This window comes from Scleropages formosus, chromosome 25 (genome assembly GCF_900964775.1).
Source record: "Scleropages formosus chromosome 25, fSclFor1.1, whole genome shotgun sequence".
Classification (NCBI taxonomy): domain Eukaryota; kingdom Metazoa; phylum Chordata; class Actinopteri; order Osteoglossiformes; family Osteoglossidae; genus Scleropages; species Scleropages formosus.
Genome location: NC_041830.1, coordinates 11817976 through 11841339, shown reverse-complemented (window position 1 = coordinate 11841339; position 23364 = coordinate 11817976). Strand labels below are relative to the sequence as shown.

Genomic DNA, 23364 nt, shown 5'->3' with positions numbered 1-23364 from the left:
ACAATGCCACGTCTGTTAACTCCATTGGCATGATGTCTGCTGGACCAGTGCCATTTACTGCAACCCTAACCCCAACCCTATGCCAAATTCTAACCCTAACACATGGGCAAGAATTGTGTCACTGTGGAATTGATGCATCCTCAGATCCATCAAGTCCACATACAGCATTACAAACAGGTATGTTGTTGATTCGGGGCCCTACAAGCACCCTTCTGCATCAAGATTGATGTATGGATGAGTAACCCATTGTAAGTAGTGTATCTAGCAGTGCGTGGTGGTGCGGTGGCGCACTGGGTTGGACCGGGTCCTGCTCTCCGGTGGGCCTGGGGTTCGAGTCCCGCTTGGGATGCCTTGTGACGGACTGGTGTCCCGTCCTCGGTGTGTCCCCTCCCCCTCCGGCCTTACGCCCTGTGTTACTGGATTAGGCTCCCGCGACCCTGTAGGGGACAAGCAGTTCAGAAAATGTGTGTATGTGTGTGTGTGTGTATGTGTGTGTGTGTGTGTGTGTATCTAGCAGTGTAAGTCACCTTGGTGAACAAGGTGTGTGGGTTGATAACACTACATAAAGTTCATTGAAAGTCGCTTTGGGAAAAAAGCATCTCCTAAATAAATGTAAGACACATAATCTCAATATGTCTGGTTAAAATAGCAAGGTGCATCAATAGAAAGATTGTAAGAGCTTTCAGTTTATTTGGATAAAAATGTCAGTTAAGATTGTCCCCTCCCCCTCCGGCCTTACGCCCTGAGTTGCCGGGTAGGCTCCGGTTCCCTGCGACCCCGTATGGGACAAGCGCTTCCGAAAATGTGTGTGTGTGTGTGTGTGTGTCAGTTAAGATAAAAGGAGCGAAGCAGTGGGTGTGGAGATTAGAGCTGTAGCCTTGAAGGTTGTTGGTTGGAATCCCATTCCTGCTCTAGCACCCTTAATCAAGGTACTTACCCTAAACTGAGACAATAAAAACTACCTTGCTGTTTAAATGGGTAAATCATTGTAACACAGTGAAGTGTTGTGCAAATGTGTCATTTAAAAATATGTAAGTAATCATATCAATAATATGAATATAACTGATATACAAAGCATTATGAACACTGCCAATGCCAGCTCTCAGACAGTTCTTCAGACCAACAGTTAAAACGAGAGGCAAGACACAAAACGCGGGATGTGACGAGAGGAAATGAAAATGCTGAATTATTATGAGCTGCATTAATTGTCACATCGATGGGCTGAATTGCTGAATAGATGAGTAAATTCCACCCATCAGGCTGGCTTGTAATCCACTTTTTCTACTTTGTGTCATGATGATGAGAAGTATAAAGCTCAGAGATAAACATTAGGAGCAAAATTAAATAGTATTAGCAGCACTGATTGGGAACAGCCAGACAATGAGGCCAAGAATTAAATGTATAATGATTAGCCCAGTGAATAATACTAAATTTTTTAAAACTGATTTGTTTTTATAGAAATGCCTTGAAGGTAATTGTGCTTAAATTTTATGGGTTGTACCCACGGAGTCACATTTTTGTTAAATTAAGGCTTGCTCAAACAAGCCCTTTTGTTACACCTGTGGTTTCCAACATATCTTCAGCATCCTGCTGGAACACCGTTATGTGTGTCATTTTGAACCTCACGGGTGCGGTAAACAAAGTAAAGCAATTCCAAAATCATTATTCGGCCTAGTGACCAGATTATGATACTGAGTGTCTGAATCAAAGGACCCAGGTCTGAATCCTCACTGCCGCTGTAGTATCCTTGATCAAAGTACTTACCCTGAATTGACACAGTAAAAATGACACTGCTGCATAAGTGAGTAAATCACGATAAATATCTTAGAGTACAAACCACACATTGTAAGCTGCCTTGAAGAAAAGTGTCGTATAAATAGATGTATTTGTTATATGTTTGCAATATGATTTGGATGTGCTCTTTCAATAAGCAGTAGTAAAAAGCTGTGATTTTTATGTGGTGACCAGTGACTGGTTTGCTCGGTGTGACCGCGGTCAGAGATTCTCACACTCATGACGTCGGGGCAGTGACCTCTGCACAGTCAGCCTTCATTTTTGTGGCATGTAAATGTCTGTGGTGAATGACACGGTGAAGAACGGCAGAGCTCCAGTCCAGTCAAATCCTCCCTCAGAGAGAGAGACAGAGTTGAGTCCCTTTAACTGTTCCCTTCCCCTGGGGGTCATGTGTCACGTCTCTGTTCTGGTCTGGACTCACTATGGTGGTTGAGGCCAACACACTGATCCCATCTGTCTTGTTTCCCATAGCAAACAGCACAGTGACCCCACCTCACAGATGCCAACCCAGTGACCGAGGGTATCAGCAACCTCCTTCATGTTTTGCCCTTGACAGTAATACTTAAATACAATCATATTCCCTCCCTCAATCTGAGAAAATTGTTATGGAAACCACATCCGTGACTTTTGAAGTGAAAAATATAGGCATCGTCCATTGCCAAGCCAGACACACACCTCAACCACAAAAAAAAAAAAAAAAAACACATTGAATTGTAGCATTGCAGCCTTTTTGACCCTGTGCTGATTCGTGCTATTTCCATTAGTCCACGAAACTAACATCTTGACCTTCCCTCTAAATGTTTTCCATTTCCGCAGTTAAATGACAAATTTTACTGTCACTAGAGCCCATAAAGTCTAAAAATGATAAGTGATGTGACTCACTCAGCGATAAGGTCATCTCCTAAGAAAACACAATAAATGCATTTTTATAAAAATGTGTCAAATTTGATCTAATATACGATAGTGCAGGAAGCGAAACAGAAATTATTGCGAGGTGCGGCAGCTATTAATCATCTTCAGAGTCAATCTGAGAGGTTAGCTGATTTTTATTGGCTTTAAATCTCTGAGAATCCCAGAACACTTCGCCATGGGTGCATTCCATAATTAGTGTGATTGGAAAAAAATTGCAGCGTTATAATGAACGGAGCCGAGCTCTTCCGGGAAGGATAAATCTTCGGTGGTTACTTATTCTCATCACCTCAGGCACTTGATAAATATTAATAACGTGCATAAACATCCTGCCAAACCAGATCGGCAGCACGGCTTTCAGGGAATAAACAGTACGGCATGTAGGAAAAAACAGGGAGTATATCATAGCTGTTCTGTTCTCATAGACACATCAGATAAACTCATCAGACAAAAGCCAAGCAGAGGCCATGGTGGTGCTCACACCTCTGCTTCACATTGTAACTTCTGATCACTTATAAATGAATGTTACACAGTATACTGTGTAGCTAATAGAGGGAGTACTGTGAAGGTACAAAGAGCTCTTGGGTTGGTTAAAGGTTGTCAGACTTATTTGAAATGAAGATATATAAGAGGGTTATGGATCGAGTGATTTGATGTTATTTCTGTGAACCCTAAACTGAGTCCATCAGCTCAAGACCAAAACATTTTCCTTTTCTAGATGAAAGAAAATGCCAGTCTCATACCATGAGACAGCTTCCAAAGTCACCCATGGTTGTACCCATGATGCACTAATCTCCTGCAGTTATTGTTACAATCCATGGTACTCTGTGCTTGGCAATAATAATTGGCTTCCGTTCATTACCTGACCCCTTTGTCCAAGGTTATTTATCCAATTAACAGCAGTTTTTACAGTAGCAATTCATTTATGACAGCAAAAGGTGGGATTGACCTAGGATCTCTCAATTACAAAGTCATAGCACTGCCTGATAGATAGATAGATAGATAGATAGATAGATAGATAGATAGATAGATTTTCAAATTTATCTTTCAATCATTCAACTGATGCTCTAATGTTAAGAGGTACCTTAATGAATCACGGCTGGATACTGATCCCATCAAGATGGAGAGAAATGAGACACAGTAGTCAGCAATGACACCACTGACAGCTGCGATGACCGCGATGTCTGGTGTGACGTATTTTCACTTGGGAAAGGCGAAGGGGTGTCAGCGAAGCTGTAACACCACTGAGCTTTTGCATAATGTGTGACATCATTGACTTGAAGGAGGTCAATGGAAGCTGCTGACAACATGTTCCAGGGAACGGTGGATTTGGTGGCATTTCTCCTTTGGAAGTAATAACAACCCCTCAAAGTCTCTTGTATGTAGGAATTTGCTCTATTCAAAGAACATAAGTCCCAAACAAAAGGGAATAAAGCAGATGTCACTTTTTGTGCAAGGGGGCTACTACCCCAGGGAAATCCTAACAAGCTGCTGAATGATTAATGAAGATAATGAGCTCCTGTGTTTCAGTTTAGAGAAGGTGTTGAGCTACCAGGGCAGCAGTAAGCATTTCCCCAATAGGAATTGTGCTCCTCCCAGTAATACTGCTGAACCCTCAAGGTCTCGCTGCCACCGCAGCTCTAGTCCACGTCCGTGGAAGGAGAGAATTATCGCCCATCACTTCCTCTTTGGCAGACATTCTTATCCGGAGTGATGTTCGGTGTCAACACGGCAGGATACAACAGGACAAATGAGTAAAGGACAGCTGGTGACAGTGCATGAAAGAGACTGGGCTCTCTATACAGTGAAGTGAACGGAAGTACAAACATGGTATAAAATTGACTACAAACCGTGCTGTGAAAGGATGGGGGTCTTTTAAAAAAATGGACTCTGGGACACTGTTTTCCTCAGCTGGGTCATATTTATAACACTCATCTCATCAACTATCAAAGAAGGTCACCATAATAGTCAGGTAGCATAGTGGTCAGGGCTTTGAATTGCAATCTGAAAGCCCTTGATTTGAACCTCCATCCTGCTGTAGCACCCTTGAACAAGGTACTTACCTGATACCCTAGGAATACCTTGCTACTCAAAAGGCTAGATCAGTGTGAAGCTCACTGTTTAACACTGCAAGTTGCCTTTGAAAAAGGTCTCAAGAGTCAATAGTGATTCACCCATTTGGACAGCAGAGTATTGATAGGGGTGGAGTTCAGGGTTGGAGCTCCATTAATCTCCTGCTCAACTCCACCGGTAGGCTGGTCATTCAAATAATATTCCATTACATCAGAGTGAACTTGCTATAAGACAAAATCCAGCTGATCTACGATTCTGGAAAAGATACCTTTTTGGAATGTATGACCTTTTGAACTCTCTTCCCTTTCCATTGCCTCAGCAGCACAGTGGTGCAGCAGGTGATGCTATCCTATCTCTTTGCTTTTCTCTTTTCAAATTCTTCTTCATTAAATGACTGGTGTTAGGCAAACAGTGTCTGTCTTCTCTGGTATTAATGGTTTACACAGACACGAGTCGTATCAACACTGGATTCAGGTGTGACACCTACTGACATGCTGTCCAAAGACATGCTGTTCAGGTTCCCCATAGTGTGTGAGTGACAGAGAGTGTGTGTTCCACTGATGTATGGATGCAAGTGACCCATTATAAGTAGTGTATCTAGCAGTGTAAGTCACCCTGGTGAATATGGTGTATGGGCCGGTAACACTACAAGGAGTTCGTTGGAAGTTGCTTTGGAGAAAAGCATCTTCTAAATAAATAAATGTAAAATGTAAATGTACTGGTAGGGAGGTTGAACTCCGATACAGTTCAGTTCAGTACCCTTTCTGTCTGCCCTTGAACCACCCCCTTCTCAGCTAAAATCTACATTTTCTCCATTCAGTTTAACAACTAATAAAACCAAAAGTGACAGAGGCAAATTGAACCAGGTGGCAAAGTAATAGTTTTGAGCTTGCAGGTTGTGTAGGGTTTGGAGCCGTCATCCCTGGAGTCGAAGACCATGGGTTTGAATGTTGCCCTGTGTGAAAGTACCCTTGGCCCAGATACTTTTCCAGAACTGATATGATCAAAACTACCCCGCCGTATGAACTGGTGAAGATTATTGTAAGTGGCGTAATGTTGGAAGAGATTTTGGAGAAAAGCATCAGTTAAATAAATTTGTCATTTAAACACTTATCACGTATGACGCGAGTAGTGATGATAAAAACACACATTTATGGTTTAGCAGAAGTTTTACTTGGTAGTGTAGTGGTTAGTTCTGCTGCCTTGTGATGGTAACTTTATGGATTCCAATCCCAACCTGTCCTCCAGTACCCTCGAACAAGGTATTCGCCTCATGCACTCATACCCTAAGGATACCCTGCTATATAAATGAATTAACTACTGTATACTGGCTTAGAAAAAGTGGCAGATGAAAAGAAAAAAAAAAATTCATGTTCTGTAAATGTTGTTTACAGAAATGTTTTAAATCATTCTCATTCAGGAAAACCTCAAGGTTGAGCTCAGAGTTGGAGGTCAGTGGAGCTGTAACATTTTTAATGTGTTTTTTGATCAGAAATCAGTGCCTTTGCCAACCTAAAATAATTCCATTTAAGGAATTCCTCACCTTTACACATGTACTTGTGAGCACATGAGCAATGGTCCATCCGTTGGACTGCACGACTCTTTCTTTCATCATCTCTCCATGCCCACCAGCTCTCGACAGACCATTTTGTAAATAATTTCATCACTCTTTGTAACTGAAAACTGGTGACTAATTTATCCATTATTTCTCTTTCAACAACAGGGAGCTCTTTGTGTTTGTAGATGCTGAAATTAGAGTATGATCACGACAATAATTTGCTAGTGCATAATGCAGGTACTTTGCAAAAAAAAAAAAAAAAAAATAAAAAAAACAAATAAAACCACAATTAAATCAAGGGAAACATTTTGAAAGGAAAAAACTAATGGTTTTGTGAAATGGTTTATATAAGCTGCTCAGTTGGCTGGGGGGTAAATTGTTGACATGCCAAACCGTGAGAAAGGCGGCGTTCCAGGGGATACTGGCTCAGTGAAGCATCTCCTATAGAAACGAGCAGCATCTTGTCATGTTCTCCTGTCCAGAGCACCTCATTTCATTCCCATCAACCCTGCCAGGAATTTACTAAAGCAATTCAGGTTAAGCATTAAAGAGGATAGATTAGCGTACGAGAAATTCGCCAATTTTGTGTTGAATTATCCGGTGAGGATTACAAATGATGCCTTAAATGTGATTTTGGAGTGACACTCTGCAGTCTAATGGGGATATTATACTGTATAAAACTGGAGACTAAATGAAATGATTATTTACTTTTCATAGCAGGAGTGCTGCTAACCCAAGTGCTTTAAATCACTTCCATATTTGCCTTTTGCCTACGGATAGAACTGCATGTTTCTGCTGTCTGAAACTTACTCAGGTCACACGAGCAAGGGTTGTCCTGGCTTCAAAGCCTGGACTTGTGTTCCTCAGGTTCAGTTATGCTTTCTCTGACTCTTCGTTCTTGAGTCCATCTCAAGGTTTATGGATTTAAATGCTGTAGGATTTTTTTGCGAGTTTGAAGGGTAGAGACCTTTCAAGAAATGAAGCTGACTTAGAAGAAATTAAAGGGGTTTATTTTGTCTTTAGTCTGTTTGTGATTGATGATTTGGAAAACAAAAAAAACCCCTCTAACTCTTCATCTGCAATAATTCATGGACCAGGAAGCAGAGTGGTCCAAAGGACACTGCCAGGTTGGAATGTGTCCAAGGTGGTCTGGTCAATCACCTTCTTGCACCAACTCCTTAAGCATTGCTCTTGGAGCATCTTCTCAGACCATGCTCTGTAGGCCTCTATGCCAGACAGAAAACTCAACAAGTGCGACAGTTTTGGGTTTTGTTGGACACCGAAAGGCCTTGTTGCTATTTTTGTGGTCTGCAATGGACAATGCCTCTTCTTTTGCCTGTGCCTTAACATATTCTTTCATTTACTGACAAGTATAACTGATCTTGATAAAGATTCTTCACATTCAGTGATGCTCAACCAAAATATGAATCTAAACCAAGGCGCCTGGAGGCCAAGTGGACATACTGGTTTGAGTCTGAATTAACCCTTTCCCCCTGCTGCAATGATAATAAAACAATGTTTTTTTAGATGCCCGTATCCAACTAAGCCGTCATAGAAGTTTGTCACGGACCTCTTGGTCACCTATCCTGCTCATGGACCTGCTTATGTTTCCTCCATCATATCAAGAGATCACTCGTCTACGTGCTGCGCTGGGGAAGCCATGCTCCTCCTCCCTCAGCAGGCAGGCAAAGCTGAATTAGTAGCGCCTTATATATTCAGAGACATTATCATAATATTTTTGCCTCGGTGATGGTTTCTGAGATACCAGCTGCACGTTCCTCAGGGGATCTGAGAACAATGTAGTGAACTCATGGTTTTGTTTACTGTTTGAACAGATGAAAATTATTTGCTTGTGTGAATTTCAGAGAGGTGCTGCCACTGAATGGATTTCAGGTATGAAGACGAGCTGTGTGGCCGTGTGTCGCTGCCCAGGGTGGCTCTACCCACCTCTCACGCTCACCCTTCAAATGGGACATGACCCTAAACTTATCAAGACCAGTTGCCCCAGATGAGGTTATGGCTGGTGTCACAGAATTGGACAACTGATCATTTACAGAAAACAGTCTAACCCCACACCCATGAGGTGTTCAGAAACCAGTGGTTGCTATGGTAATGCTGGAGACTGTCTTGCCATATGTTTGTCTATTGCTGTCACACCTCCATCCGTGTAGACAGTGTCTCACTTCACAGCTGCTCCCCCACCCCACCCCACCGGGGCCATGACCAAAGTCTCCTTGCATCATGAACACAACAGTGCCTGTTGTCTTTCAGCTTTTCCCTGGCATCAGCAGGATGGAACAACTTGAGCCAACTTCTCCCAGGAGGTCAGGCATCCCCAACTCTGGAGTTTGCCACATGTCATCCTGAAAGCCCTCCAAACAATTAATCAAGATGAGAGCAGAACGCAGAATCTTTCTGTGCGTCAGGGGAAGCGGCTCATACAACACAGCCCGCAGGCAAACAGAACGAGAACGAATATGGATCCGTGTCTGGATTTGGTTCTCCTGTAAATAAAAACAGGTGCTGTGCTTAAAGTGTGTGACATCCATTACGGACCTAATGATGCACCTCTGCGCTGAATTGGATAAAATTGGAACATGGCAATTAGCCGCGTTGCACTAAACCTTCTGTGTAGGAGCCGCACGCTGCTATTATTTCCGTGAGCTGATTGTCCGGTCCAACTGGGGACTAAACAGAGGGCCCTTATACCGAGAGCTGATGTCACCGGCTGTGATCAGGGTAAAATGGCACTGGGGTTGCTTTGGGCCAGCGCTTTACGGGAGACAAGTGCTACAGATGCACACAGGACTGCAATGGCTGAGACCAAGCACAAGCTTGCAAAGCAGATTCATTTGCATTGCATAACAAATGTGAATTAACAGGAATTGTTTTAACAGTTACTTGCAATCAGACAGTTCCAAAATATCAATTTGTTACTGACATCATCGTTTGGCAAATGCCTATATCAAAAGTGGCTCATAATGTGAACTTTGCGCACTAAGCTGCTTACGCCGACTTTGCATTTATGCAGCTGGGAAATTTTTACTGTCATTTTAGGGTAAGTACCTCGATCGGAGGTGCTGCGGTGGGAAGCGGGATTCAGTAACGGGTCCTTCAGATTTCAAGGGAACAGCTGTAACGACGGGAGGTGCGGTGGTGCAGCGGGTTTGGCCAGGGCCTGGTCTGTGGTGGGTCTGGGGTTTGGGTCCTGCTTGCGGTGGACTGGCGTCCCGTCCGGGGTGTGTCCCCTCCCCCTCCAGCCTTGTGCCCTGCGTTGCCGGGTTAGGCTCTGGTTCACTGCGACCCCGCTCGGGACGAGCGGTTGTAAACATTTTGTGTGAACTCTAGCAACTACACCACCTGCTGATTGCTTTGCTTTTCGGGACAGACGACCATCAAAATGGATTTTACAGCTAATGTCACCTGCACTTTTTTTAACCAGTTCAGAAATCCGGACATTTCTACTAGACCAGCTCACAATCATATATCCTCATAAAGAGTACAACGGCATGGGATTCTACCGAGTTTGAACCAGTTATGGTTATAAAACATGATGCTTTCCTGCTGTTCTCCATTCTGTCAATGGACCTGCTGAGTAGTCCCTGGGATCACTGGGTTCAGGCCACCTCTGGTTCCCATACACCCGTCTCAAAGGGGCCGAAAAAGGGGGCGCGAGTCACAATCTAAATCTCTTGGTGAGGAACAACATGACGACGTCGGCAGAATTCCATAAATAGGGCTTTTAGAAGACCTTCACAGTTCTCTTTTGTGTGTGTGTGTGTGTGGATGACCATGTTTTCTTAACCTTGGCAAGGGAATTTTTTTGCAGAAAACATACATACAAAGAAAGTGAAGCCTAAAACGGACCTTTTGTTTAAAAAATTAATGTAGAAAAACTCATTTGCTGTTTTTGAGTTTCACTGTGGTGGAGCTTATGTTTTAGTACATGAACGTGAGAGTCGGAGAAACAAAGGTGTGTGTTCTGTATTTCTCAGATGCCTCTGCAACTGAGTTTTCCTAACATACTTAAACTGCTTTCTGCTCTTGGGCAGCAGGTGGCGTAGTGACTAGAGTCAAGGTCCCGGGTTCAAATGCCACGTCATGCTTTAGTACCCTTGACCAAGGGATTTACCTTGAACTGAAACAGTAAAAATTACCCATCTGTTTCAATGGGTCATGAAAGTTTGCAGAGATTCCTTTCTATTTCTTGTTATTCACTCTGTGATTAGCATCTTCTTCCCTTATATTTCCTCTTGCAGGAAGTGTGTTATTTTCTCATGTCTTTGACTAGATTGCTTATTAGATGGGTGCATAATTTCTTTTCTGCCTGTTACAGTCCATCAGTTTTTTAATGACATCGTGGAATAAACAATTTCTTGAGTTTCAGAACATGTGTTTCAACCAGCCGCTTAATAACTGCTATTCTATAATATTAATTATAGTAAAGATATTGGAAGTCTTGTGCTGGTTGTGTTTTCCTTTTATTGGATCCTTTGCGAAATAAGAAAGAGGATAAATTAGATGTGTTCCATGAAGTTGATGTCCACCTTTGTTAAGCCACATATATGGAGTGATTCCAGAACGTTCTGTGTCTATTTATGTCCTTAGTGTTTCAAGGGATGTGTCCATTGACAGCGTGACTGAGCCCATTAGTGTGTTCACTGGTTCTCTTCTTCTATTTCTCCCAAACTCTCCAGTCATTACTGTCTTTTCATGATAAAACGATAATTTAGTGTTATCATGAGTCCAAAGTATGATAACCCATCAATCCAGGACCGAGGTTATTTATATAGTTGAAAATTCTCTCCAAAGCAAATTGCAATATTACATTTGTACACTAATTTTCTCTGTTTGTTTTTTACTGGAGTAAATTATGCTTAGTGTCTTGATGAAGGGAACTACAACAGATGTAGGATTTGAACTGGGATCCCATGGAGTCTGATACCCAAGTTCAAACCACTATATGGTAACTACAGACTAGAAGAACCATCCATCTGGTTTTTTTTCTCCTGGTTGTCTGCCTTGTCCTTTCAAGTCTCCTCGAGCACTGCAGCTCCGAAGATGTACTGCAGGTAGTGATTTTACTTAATTATTCATGTAAATTACAGACCAAAGGACAGTTCATGCAAATTTGCTTCGGTTTAGGAAAGAGCACAGTGGAGAAGTAGTCGTGCTGAACTCCCAGCGCCAGATTGCCCTCCGTTTTTCATAAATCATGGTCATTGCTGATGATCCAACATGCAGCATATCGGCCCTCAAGATGAGGCTGATTGTACCTAATTAGAGTATGCGGCATTTGTTTCGGTGACATTATCAAAGATTCATTTAGGGAAACATTTTACTTAGAAATAAAACCAGAGGGACTGTATGCGTTGTGGTTAAGAGTCAACTAAATAGCAGCATTGACTCAATGGAACTGAATCACAAACAACAGGAATACATGTTGGTTTTCTGGTTTTTATGAGGAATTTCCCTTGAATTGAACTTGTTGATCTGCATCTCTCACCGCTTTCACTAAACCGAATTACCCCAGGGATCAATGAAGTATCTGTCTATCAATCTGTCTATCTATCCATCTATCTATGATACCCTAGATATTGTCACTGTATTTGCATACAGTCACTCTGTAGCAACCACCAACTTAGAGTAAAGAAAAGTGCTTTTCACCAACAGATGGAGGGACAGAGATGCAGATTCCATTAGTCCATAAGTCCATTAGTCAATACTGATGTTTTGTCAGCATACATTACACGTTACATTAGGAATAGCTATAGAATTGATAGAAATTGTGACGGATGTTGACGGATATGTCAGTAAAGGTTTATGGAGCAGGTTAGAGATCAGGAGAAAAGTAGGCTTCAGAGTAGGCCGAGGGATGTTTTGAGACCCATTTTTAATAGGGAGGGATTCAGCAGTTCTGAGGGACAGGGTAGCTCATTCCACCACAACTGGGAGAGAACCAAGAATTTTTGGGCTTTTGGATGAGTAGTCAGGGGTGGAGGAGTGTAGCAGTCTGGTGGGGCTGTAGCGAGGGATCAGGTCCTATAGTTCTTGGGGAGCAGATCAGTTGACGGTTTGTTGGTTGTAACCAGCATCTTGGACTTGACACAGGCATCTTGAGACCTTTTTACGAGCAAAACTGGAACCGCAGGATATTCAAAGTAATTTCCCAGTTTTGGTTCATTTCTCTCTTTATGGAGACCTCCTTACCAGGATTTTTTTGGAGTGCTAACAGCAACTGCATCAACAGTCAAAATGCCTGCAGCCATGTTTTTACCCACTATTGATTTGTATTTCACCGAATTCATTAGATATTTTTGCGTTTTCAGTGAGGGGTTCCGCAGCACTGATTCGCACCTCAAGCACAATAAAGTTTTACTCTGTTCCGCTGAGTTGTACGATAGGGATCCCTGCTCGTGTGTTTTGATGACACCAAGTTACGTGCTGCATTTTCAAATCCTATACATGTCAATAATGAGTTATTTCTACTCTCAGCTTCTTTGCTTACTTTTCTTACATAACTTGAACTTAGTTCCGCTAAGAAAAAGCATACTTGGAAGAAAATGCACTTAGTGCAGAGAAAATTAAATATTGCAATTATTTAACAATAGCCACAAGCAAAAAAAAAGAAAAGAAATGAAAGACATTGCAGTCATTTTATATTTATCGGCTAAGAAGTCTCATCTGAAGTGAGCAGGCTGTTCTCAGCTTTTTATATTTATAAAGTGCTGCTTGAAAGTGTGTGAACCCTATAGGGATGATCATTATTCTTGCATAGAATATCAAACTTACAAAATCTAAATGTAAAATCTTTAACTTTTCATAAACAAATGACAATGATTTACACACCTGGTTCTACTTACCTACTTGGTTTGACCAGTGGAATTTGGGCTTCCCTTATTTTTGCACCTGCACTACTACCGTGTTTCTACTACACACGATTTCCTCTAAAGCAATATATGGGATTGATCATTACATGCCTGTTACAGGGCAGCATGGTGGTGCAGCAGGTTTGGCTGGGGCCTGCTTTCTGGTGGGTCTGGGCTTCGAGTCCTGCTTGGGGTGCTTTGTGACAGACTGGCATCCCATCCTGGATGTGTCCCCTCCCGCTGCGCCCTATGTTGTTGGGTTAGGCTCTGGATCGCTGCGACCCCACTTGGGACAAGTGATTTCAGACAGACACCTGTTATGTCACATGAGAAACACTGATTCTTATTAAATAACCTAATAACACACACACACATTTTCAGAACTGCTTGTCCCATACGGGGTCGCGGGGAACCAGAGCCTACCCGGCAACACAGGGCGTAATGCCAGAGGGGGACGGGACACACCCAGGACGGGACGCCAGTCCATCACAAGGCACCCCCAGCGGGACTTGAACCCCAGACCCACCGGAGAGCAGGACCCGGTCCAACCCCCTGCGCCACCGCGCCCCCCTAACCTAATAATAATTTTACCTAATAATTAATAGGTAAAACTAATGGGCACAGGGGGTTCACATACTTTCAAGCAACACTGTATTTATACTATAGCAGTCACGTTTTCAGATATTGTAAATGGGACTTGAACCAACAGCCTTTAGGGTATAAATTCATGTCTTTCAGCAAAATTCTGCTAAGTGGGTTTCTCAGGCTCCTGTATTGAAATGTCACTGGTCCGTAAGGAAGGCTCATCCTGCTGGTTCCCTGATCTCTGAGATGCAGAATAACGTGTTCTCGGCCCTGAGAGATACATGTAAACAGGACGCCGCGCTGTATACAGCCGGGCAGCTTTGTCATGCCTCAAGTGTAAAATCTACAGAGAACTGTGTGCTTCAGGCATGTTCGGCCAAACCTATAAATGTTTGATTCAGCAACTGCAGCTGAGTGCGCAGAAGCAGGAAGGAGCATCGATCAGCGTGGTCACCGTGGCGCGTGATATGGTGGTTAAAGAGCTGACCTTATGGTCAAATGGAGAGACTTGTCTTGCTGTACATTAAATGTTTTATGTAACATTTAATGCTGGGCCAAAATTCTACCGAACCATCACAGTACCGTTCACGTGCACGTCGGGACCTCGGGTGACTTTATTCGGTAACAAATAGGACAGTGCATGAATTAATTATTTTTTCCGAATTAAAAAAACCAACGTGTAAGACACATTGTTTAAAAAAAAAAAAAAGGACATTTTTTCAATATTTAAAGTGATTATTGCACCATGAAGAACAATATTTCTTAATTTTACTTATTAATTTCATTGTTACTTTACAAAGGTCTGCTATTGTCTTATTTTCTCATTGTGCTGTGTTTTGATAAAATTATTTACATTCAACGAAACTAGTATCGTATAAAAATGATTGAAAAGAATCAGGTATCTTATACACTGGAATGATGGTACGAATAAGGGGGGGGGGGGTCTGGTCACACAAGGTTGAACTGTATTTGCCCTTATCCTTGACTCCCAAAATTTGCAGAATTTTTGCGTACGTGTGTCAGCAGTCCCGTCCCTCCGTCTGTTCAGTATCGAGAAAAATGGAGGCTGGCAGATGTGATTCACACTTAGAGATTTCATACCTTGCAATGCTGTTTTGTCACATCCTTTAATTGCACAGATAATTTTTGTACGCGTCGTGGCTAAACTTGTGTTCAAGTCAAGCCGGCAGCCAAAACAGCACTGCCATTTAAGGATGTTATCCTTCCGGTAACAAATGGGCAAATATGAACCGTTGATCTCACATGCAGTTTAAAGGATGCCGGCATTGTGTAGGAATCACCTGTTATGTTCTGCAAAAATCTTGGATATAGTTACAATAGATGAAAAACACTTCGAAAGGCCAACACTCAGGAAAACCAGGCATGAGCTGTAAACGCTGTGGAAGTGAGTTGAACTAAGGTGGTTCTAAACTTTTTTTGGTTGGGTGCACTGTATTGCCTAATATCTCTTGGCTTTGGCAGGCAAACACGGGTCACAGTTTGTAACGGACTCAAATTTCAGGAAACGGATAAAGGAAGAAAATGCCTTTAAAACCAATTTGAAAATAAAGAGGAAAACGTACTTTTAAAAATCTGTGACTCGAATTTCAACAAAAGTACCCAGTGCACATGGTCCAATGCGAACCCTCCACATGCTGAGATTTTCATTAATAATAAATAATAATAATAATAATAATAACCATCAGGGAAGTGTATTATTTTTTCCAAAACTGCTAGCACTGATTTACCCATTTAGACAGGGGTAATTTTTTTTCTCTTAGCTCAAGAAGCTTGATATAGGGGACTACAGCAGGAGGTGGGTTTGAAACCCAGGCCCTTCAGTAGCAAGGCAGTGTCTCCAAGCTCTACACTAGTTTTGCTGTGGGGAATTCCTTTAAAAAGTGTCTGACAGGAGCGTAAAGGCGGAAAAAGGTCAGTATTCAGTCTGTCCCCCAATGGTAACACTTTGGGGGTAAAATTGTCGGTGAATCAAGGGTAATACCCTACGGGGGGGGGGACGGGTTCAAGGTTCTTTTACCCATGCTGCGGAATTGTGCAGAGGTCAAAGTCACGCGGTGCTCCTGATAACACACGGCTGTGACACCTCCCCCCCAACCCCCGCAGCCGGCAGCCTCCCAACCTCATTAGCATTCCCAGGGAGTGGCGCAGTGACATTTCCTGATTTGTCATTCCCCCCCCATTGCCGGTGCCTCCGGCGCATTGTTCTCGCCACGGTCGAGCCACGACAACACGGACAGCGCGAATATAGGGAACACAGGTTCACCGGCGCCCAGCATAATTAGGGCCATTATGACACGGCGTTAATACAGCGCGCCGCGGCAAACGGAGGTCGACCCCACGACCTTGTTCGTGTCGCAGCGCCTATCGTGGGCTCGGCGACATCGGCGTGAAACGGCTCTTTGGTCGTCGCAAAATGACGAGACTTGACACCGGACACGGAAAGGAGGCAAAGACTAAAATATCATTCCTGCTATAATTTCTTCTCACCTGTGAGGTGAGCTGCAAACGCACCAACTTCTTCAGTCATAAATCCGCTGACGCACGAGTGGGTCTGAAAGCATGGCGCACAGCACGGTTAAACAGGCCAACACAGCGCGGATGCATTAAAATATTTTCTGCGAAACGTATTTAGTTATGTCTAAAACGTCCCATAATACTATTTTGCGCTCAGTGACGGGTGTAGACAGCTCGTGGAATTCCATCATGGAGCGAAACAGAACTGTGTAGCACTTGGGCATTAAATGTTGTATTAAAACACTTTTTGTCATTTATATAACTGCAGCTTTTTTTTTTGGTCATGTATGAGCTGTTCTTGGAACTGGGAGGAGAACTTGTGCCGACTTCTTCCAGTAAGCAGATGGAAGTTTAAAAGAGCAAAACGTGAAAGCGTAAGCGACATGAGTCAGCGCACACCGTTAACAATAGTGCCGTCTACAAAAGAACGGTATTATATAATGAGTTATGTAAGCATCTGATCATATTAGGAGTGACCACATATGCTGTGGAATGCTGGCAGTAGCATCAAGTGGGAAGTACAAGGAAGTGTTGGGGCAGCTGTGTGACGGCGTTACACCAGGTTCATCTCCCTCCACTGCGGCGTTACGCACGTGGGGCCCGTTGCCGAGTGCGACGCCTTGCTGGAGGTAACCAGCTGCAGGTAAATCCCATATACCTCTTCCACCTTGATTGTTAACCTCCATTTACCCAACACATTTATTCAAGGTGACTTACTGTGTTAGTGAGTCAACTTAGACTGATTTGCCTGTGTATGCAGGATATTAACGTTTGCTGTATCAGTACCTTTCTTAAGGGTACTGCAGCAGAAATGTGGGTTTTTGAACCCTGGTCCTTTCATTTCCGGGCAGCAGCTTCAAATATACTGTACTTGCTAACCCTCAAACATGTTGCCCACCTGCCATGAGAGGCAGGTGTTGATGGTCCGGCGACTGCATTTTTGGGTTCACGGAGAGCCGCTTTACTGCCAGGCTTCTGTGCCACATGGGTATAAGATCTGGGCCTTGATGACCTGCCAGATGTAGCAAAAGTGACTGTCAGGTTTTACTGCTCAGTTCTGACATCAGTGTATTCGGCAGTTTGGCTGAGCTTAGAGGAAAAGTTTGCACCGCTGCGATGTGAAAGTGTACCTCATGCCGTGGCGCTGTCATTTACCATCATCATCAGTGCTGGGAACATGGCTCCTCACAGATGAATGGCTCCAACAGGCAAGACCTCGCTCCATCATTAAGGACAGAAGACCACCGGACAGCATGTGTGGCTTTGGCTGAAATGGCTGGAGACACACTGGGGTACTTGTGCCTACACTCACATGAAGTCTACACCCAAAAGCAGTGATTTAAACCAAACAGAGATGGTCTGCGTGCATCAGTGGTGGTCCATACCTCACAGTTATGGTCTATACCAAACATAGATGGCCTACACCCAGTGGTGGTGGTCTACATCCAATGGTGAGGGTCTAAACCAGTGAGATACAAGCAATACTTATGAAACCAGCTCAGCACCACATAACCCTGCTGTCCAGCAATCTACATGATCCCAGCGTGACCCACCTTTACATACACAACAGCATGTCCTAAGAAGGTCTCTGGGGCCTCTGCTAAGTCTCTATACTTGGTCTTCTGAAAGGGTCCTCTATGCTAACGCACGGAGAGCACTTCACAAGTCATTGTATAAACTCAGCTCTAAAGGATCTCCTTAAGGCCACTGATGACGTTTTAGACCTCCACTCCTTCCCACTCCCCTCGAGTTGGATTAATGAGTGAATATCTACAGACGGAACAGATCCTCAGTGGAAGCTCCTTCCAGATGGGATGCTGGGACCAGGAAGATCCCCACCGAGATGACAAGCCCATAGTTCTCCAGATGGAGGGGAGCAAAGCCGGAGGAGAGGGAGAAAGACATCAGTGGATAATCAAGCCCGTCGCACACTACTGGCTACCGATAAAGGCAAGTGGAGCAGATGATGTTTTCTGGGGAGATGCTCTCCCTGCAAAGGATGAGATGTAGGAGGAGGAAAGGGGTGCGTGGTTCAACCACAATCATGTCTGAATGTGAACAGAAGCTTTAACATTTGACTAATGAAAGATCATCATATATAAAAATACTGCAGCAGTATTACATATTATTATTATTATTATCATGCTTATATTATTGCTTAATGCTATACAATTACTGATATCAGACTTAAGCAGTTTTTTAAAATCCCTTTATGTTGCCTTTTATGAAAAGATTGCCAGGACAATATTGCTCATATTAATATATATTTCTGAAAAACACATTTTCCTGTTTATGACAGCAACAGTACATATATGGGTTCAACACCATCTGCTTTAATTATTTATGCACTTGCTTTTCCAAATGTTATTTCTACAGGCGGCTACTTCAGGGATGTGAACCAGCAACAATGTGGTATAAGAAACAAGCTGTGTGCCAATAATCCTGTGTCTAAAGTTCTTTGTTGTTGAAGGAACTTTTGCAAACCATGAATTGTATGTGCCTGACAAATGAATATTCATAAATTTAAATGTGACGTTTTTACCATTCCTGACCGCGATGTCACCCCTGGGCTCTAATTACTGTTCAATACAATCAAAACCAGAATCAGCCGTTTGTACGCATCCATTCTGTCACCTGCGATAAATGCCAGCTTTGAAGACCATCTTGATCCATCCATCGCACACGAACGTCCCGTGAAATACGGCTTTGGGGACAAAGGGGTCGATCAGCCGCATCGCAGCACTCCCTGTCAAACTGTCACACGTGCGGAACACTCAAGGGTTCTTCAAGAAGCAGCGTTTCTTGATCAGCTGGATTGTTTAGGCCAAAATTCTAGAACAGGGAGTAAAGATCCGTCCCTGATCTCCTGCTGAGGAGTCTACAGTTTTAGCTTCAAGTGTGGCTAAACGCTGCTTCATGAAAAACCCAGCTTGCGCAGGGGTGGAGGAGGGGGTGGTTGCATCGATCGCCTCCCACAACACTGTTCTCCTTAACTTCCTCGCGGCTCGTTAATACAGAGATGTGTTTTAAATGAAGCTGCAATGAAGGGCAAAAAGGCTCTTCTAGAGAGTCCTCTGGGACTCTTTCCATCTGGTTGCTTCCCTAAGACTCATACTTATCGTCTTACAGTCAACACTGCTTCCGAAGTGTCAAAGCCATTCAGCATCATATTTCTGCTTTAGCAGTCAAAGAGGGTGGAAGCACAGCATGAATATTATTTATTCATGCAGGTGACACTTTTCTTCAAGGTGACTTATAATGTGAGCTTTCGGCAGTAAGGTACTCGATTTACTCATCTATGCAGCACAGTAATTTTTACTGTATCGACTCAGGGTAGGTACCTTGATCAAGGGTACTACAGCAGGAGGTGGGATTCAAGCCGAGGACCTTCTATTGTAAAGCCACAACTCTAACTACTATGCCACCTGCTGCCCCTATGGTTTGCCACTGTTTAAATAAATCAAACTGTAGAAAAACACAGACCAATAAGCGTGAAAAATCCAACAGAAGTTCTTCACTGCTGACTGCAGAATCCCCTTGAAAAGTTATATCTTTGAGTGTGTTTTGGTTCTTCCAAAACTTCCTTCCATGCATGATTTAAGGTTTTACGTTTTCAAAATTAGCATGTTTTTTTTTTTATGAAACAAGGATACTGGAAGCAGTGACCTGAACCAAAATGAGCAACTTGAGCGAGCAGCATTGTAGAGAGTTCTTAACCACTTCATATCTCAGTGTCTTTATGGAATCATTTCTGCAAAGTGTACAGTGGAACATCTGCAATGGATCACAGTGAAATGGTCTGCATCTTGAATTTGCCAGATTAACAGAAGACTTCATTCAGTGTCTCAGACAGACGTTGCTGACTAGCATCCTAGAAAAACATCCCTCACCGATGTTTAAGATGAACCATCATTGAACAAAGTAGAAGAGAAACGTCACTGGTCAACTTCTCAGAGGAACATGCTTAACCAGTATCCCAGAAGAGCATCCCTGACCAACATCCGAGACAAACAACACTGATGAACATCAATGACATGACCTGGACCTTCAAGGAGACATGGTAGGCATATGTTTGAATACACACTCATGGACCAGATGTTAGTTACATACAAGCCGCAGTACAGCAAGAGCCCGACCTGCCAAGACCTTCTGTGTAACACTCTTGGGACCATCCCCACATACCCCAGGATGACAACGAGAAGAATCCCTTTCGGACACCTGGGAGTTGGTGATGCTTAAGTTGTGACTGTGGCATCACATAAACCTGTGGGACATGGTTGCAAGTCAAAGTTCTAAGTCAAAGTCCTTCTTCTACAGAAGGAGCGACCTCACGTGCGAGATGAGTTCCAGGATGTACGGCTTGCACGAGTAAGATTTCCGAGGGGTGCGGAGCACCTGAGACAGGCAGCTATCAGAGGCAGAGGGAACTTCAGTTGCTTCTTGAGAAGATCTGCAGGCTTCCTGCAATTATTCCTCCATGTTTCACGTCCCGATGATGCTCGTTCCTGTGCGAGTTAATGGACAGCAACTGAGCGCTTTGAGACAAAGGGCTCGCAGTGTTTTTATTCGGCTGCGAACGAATTCAATCCTCAATCGTGCGTGGTCGACTCAGTCCCTCTCCGTTTCTCACACACACACACACACACATATTGCCTTTGCTCTCCAACCAGGTGTGCAAGTGAAAGCCCCCTCCTCTTGTAGGAGTATAGTGCTGCGGGTTGATGCAGGACTAAAACAAAGACCTTACCTCAGATGGAGATGTTCAGATGCGAGGAAGCGCTCCTGCTGCTCACGGTGCAAGAACCCCCCCTCATTCCTAGCATCCGGCTGGCTCCCGCCGGGGCTCTCTGCTGCGTTGCCGCTGTCCCCCTCTCCTTCCCCTTACGCAGAGCCCTCAGTTAGAGCATCCCCTAGCTCCCTGTCGCCGCCATACAGCTGCTTGAACCCCGCAGAGCAACGCAGTGGTCAGTCGAGTGGAAAGGAAAAAAACGTGATCAAAATCACGCCAATGAAGAGGCTTCTCACCCTAGAGCTCTGTGGTGTGCACATGCACTGTGTTTCCCCCCTATCGCGCTCTCTCTCTCTCTCTCTCTCTCTCTCTCTCTCTCTCCCTGGCGTGGTCACTAAGCTAGAGCAGGCCGCCACGCTTGGTGAGAAGAGCGCCGACCGCGAACACACATCTGCGTGTGACTGTGTGTGGAGCCGTTAGCATCTTATCACAGGCAGAGAGCATCTCGCTCGCTCCTCCTTTCCCTGTAGAGGGGGGCTTGCTAATGGCACGTACCACTAACGCACGGAGCGGGGCGTGTGACAGGGGGATGAGGGGGCCTAGAGAGACAGCATCTGACGCGTCCTCTGTCTCCACACCCCCTCCTTCCTTTCACCCATTTCTCTTTCTCCCTCTCCTTCTCGCTCTCTCTCTCTCTCTCTCTCTCTCGTCCCCAGGAGAAGGAGGGCATCCGCTCCTTCAGCTACACACTGTTTCTCCAGCTGGACACTTGCCCGCTCCTTTCTGCTGCGGCTCCTGACAAAAGCATGGCCATGGTTCCACCGCACAGATTCCCCACTCACCCCCCCTGTCCAGCTTTGGAGATGAGACCCTAATTGATACATTATGAACTTTAACTATTGCCATTAACAGAGTCAACTTACCAGCCCAAGACACCAAGTCACACACACAAAACCTGGAGGTATTTGCTTATTGTCATTATTTCTTTAATATTTTCAATTTCATTATTAACAAAACACACACACATCATCTGAACCGCTTGTCCCATGCGGGGAGCCGGAGCCTAACCCGGCAACACAGGGCGTAAAGCTGGAGGGGACACACCCTGGAGGGGACGCCAGTCCATCACAAGGCACCCCAAGCGGGACTCGAACCTCAGACCCACCAGAAAGCAGGACCCGCGCCCCCCCTTAACAAAACAACCTTCTATACACTATCATTCAACTTTTTTTTTTTTTTTTTTTTTTTTTTTTTAACTGGGGGGCGGCGACACCCCCAGCAGTAAGCAGGGTAAGCATGAGGTACAGCCCCCCCAGTTCCTGGCCCTGCTAGGCCCTAATAGAGAAATGACAGCCAGCTGCTGCCAATTAAGGACAATCAGAAGGGATTTTAGAGCAGCTGGCCTGAGGGCTTTGAGAGAGGATTGGTTTTTTGTTTTGTTTTGTTTATGCGTCTGTGGAAAGGCTGTGTGTTTGGTTTGAACTAAAGCTTTTTGTTGGGTCTGCCTCTCATCCTGTGCCTGAACCCTGCCCACAATACTCTGTTTGACCCACAACTGACCAGTCTCACTGTTGGGTAGTGATAATTAGATAGGAATTGTCACTAAGCATTTCAGGTCTCTGAAAGTGCTTCATATTCAACTGATGTGTTTCTCCAGACATTGAATCAATTGTACTACTTTATTCATTTATATAGTACCTTTTACTGTACTGTAATTCAGGGTAATTACCTTGGCAAAGGGTTCTATAGTTGGAGGTGGGACTTGAACCTGGACTCTTCCATTCCAATACATTAGTTATAACCCCCATCCTACCTGCTGTCCTGCAGAAGGATTTGAACCTGGATCCTTTGATTATAAGGTGATGCTCTATCTACTGTGATACCTACAGTACACACACTTTCTGAACTGCTTGTCTCATTTGGGGTCATAGGGAGCCAGAGCCTAACCTGGCAACACAGGGAATAAGGCTGGAGGGGGAAGGGACACACCCAGGACAGGGCACCCCAAGCAGGACTCAAACCCCAGACCCACCGGAAAACAGGACCTGGTCCAACCCACTGCATCCCCCAACACCTGCAGTACATAAACCTTAACCTTGTTCTACCTCTCTTTATCGTTAGTTTGAGCAACAGACTGAAACCACTGTTCTCCATGGCTCTGTTACTGTGGCATATGAAATATGCTATAAATAGATCTACACGATCCTTCATATCAACCAGGTGGGTATGAGATGTGGGTTGTGCCATCGCTTCCTCGATGGCACAATGTCAGCGGACAGGTTTTTTCGCAGGTGTTCCTCCACCTGCTTCTG

The 23364-nt window shown here is 44.1% G+C and overlaps 1 protein-coding gene across 1 annotated transcript in view; it reads right to left on the bottom strand.

The window, feature by feature from the left end:
* The window catches only part of LOC108921370 (galactosylgalactosylxylosylprotein 3-beta-glucuronosyltransferase 1-like), a 39076-nt gene extending 17681 nt beyond the window's left edge, over positions 1-21395 (bottom strand). The window contains exon 1 of the mRNA XM_018730844.2: positions 21071-21395. The gene's annotated coding sequence lies outside the window, so the exon portion shown is untranslated. The remainder of the gene's footprint in view (positions 1-21070) is intronic.
* Positions 21396-23364: the final 1969 nt, after the last annotated feature.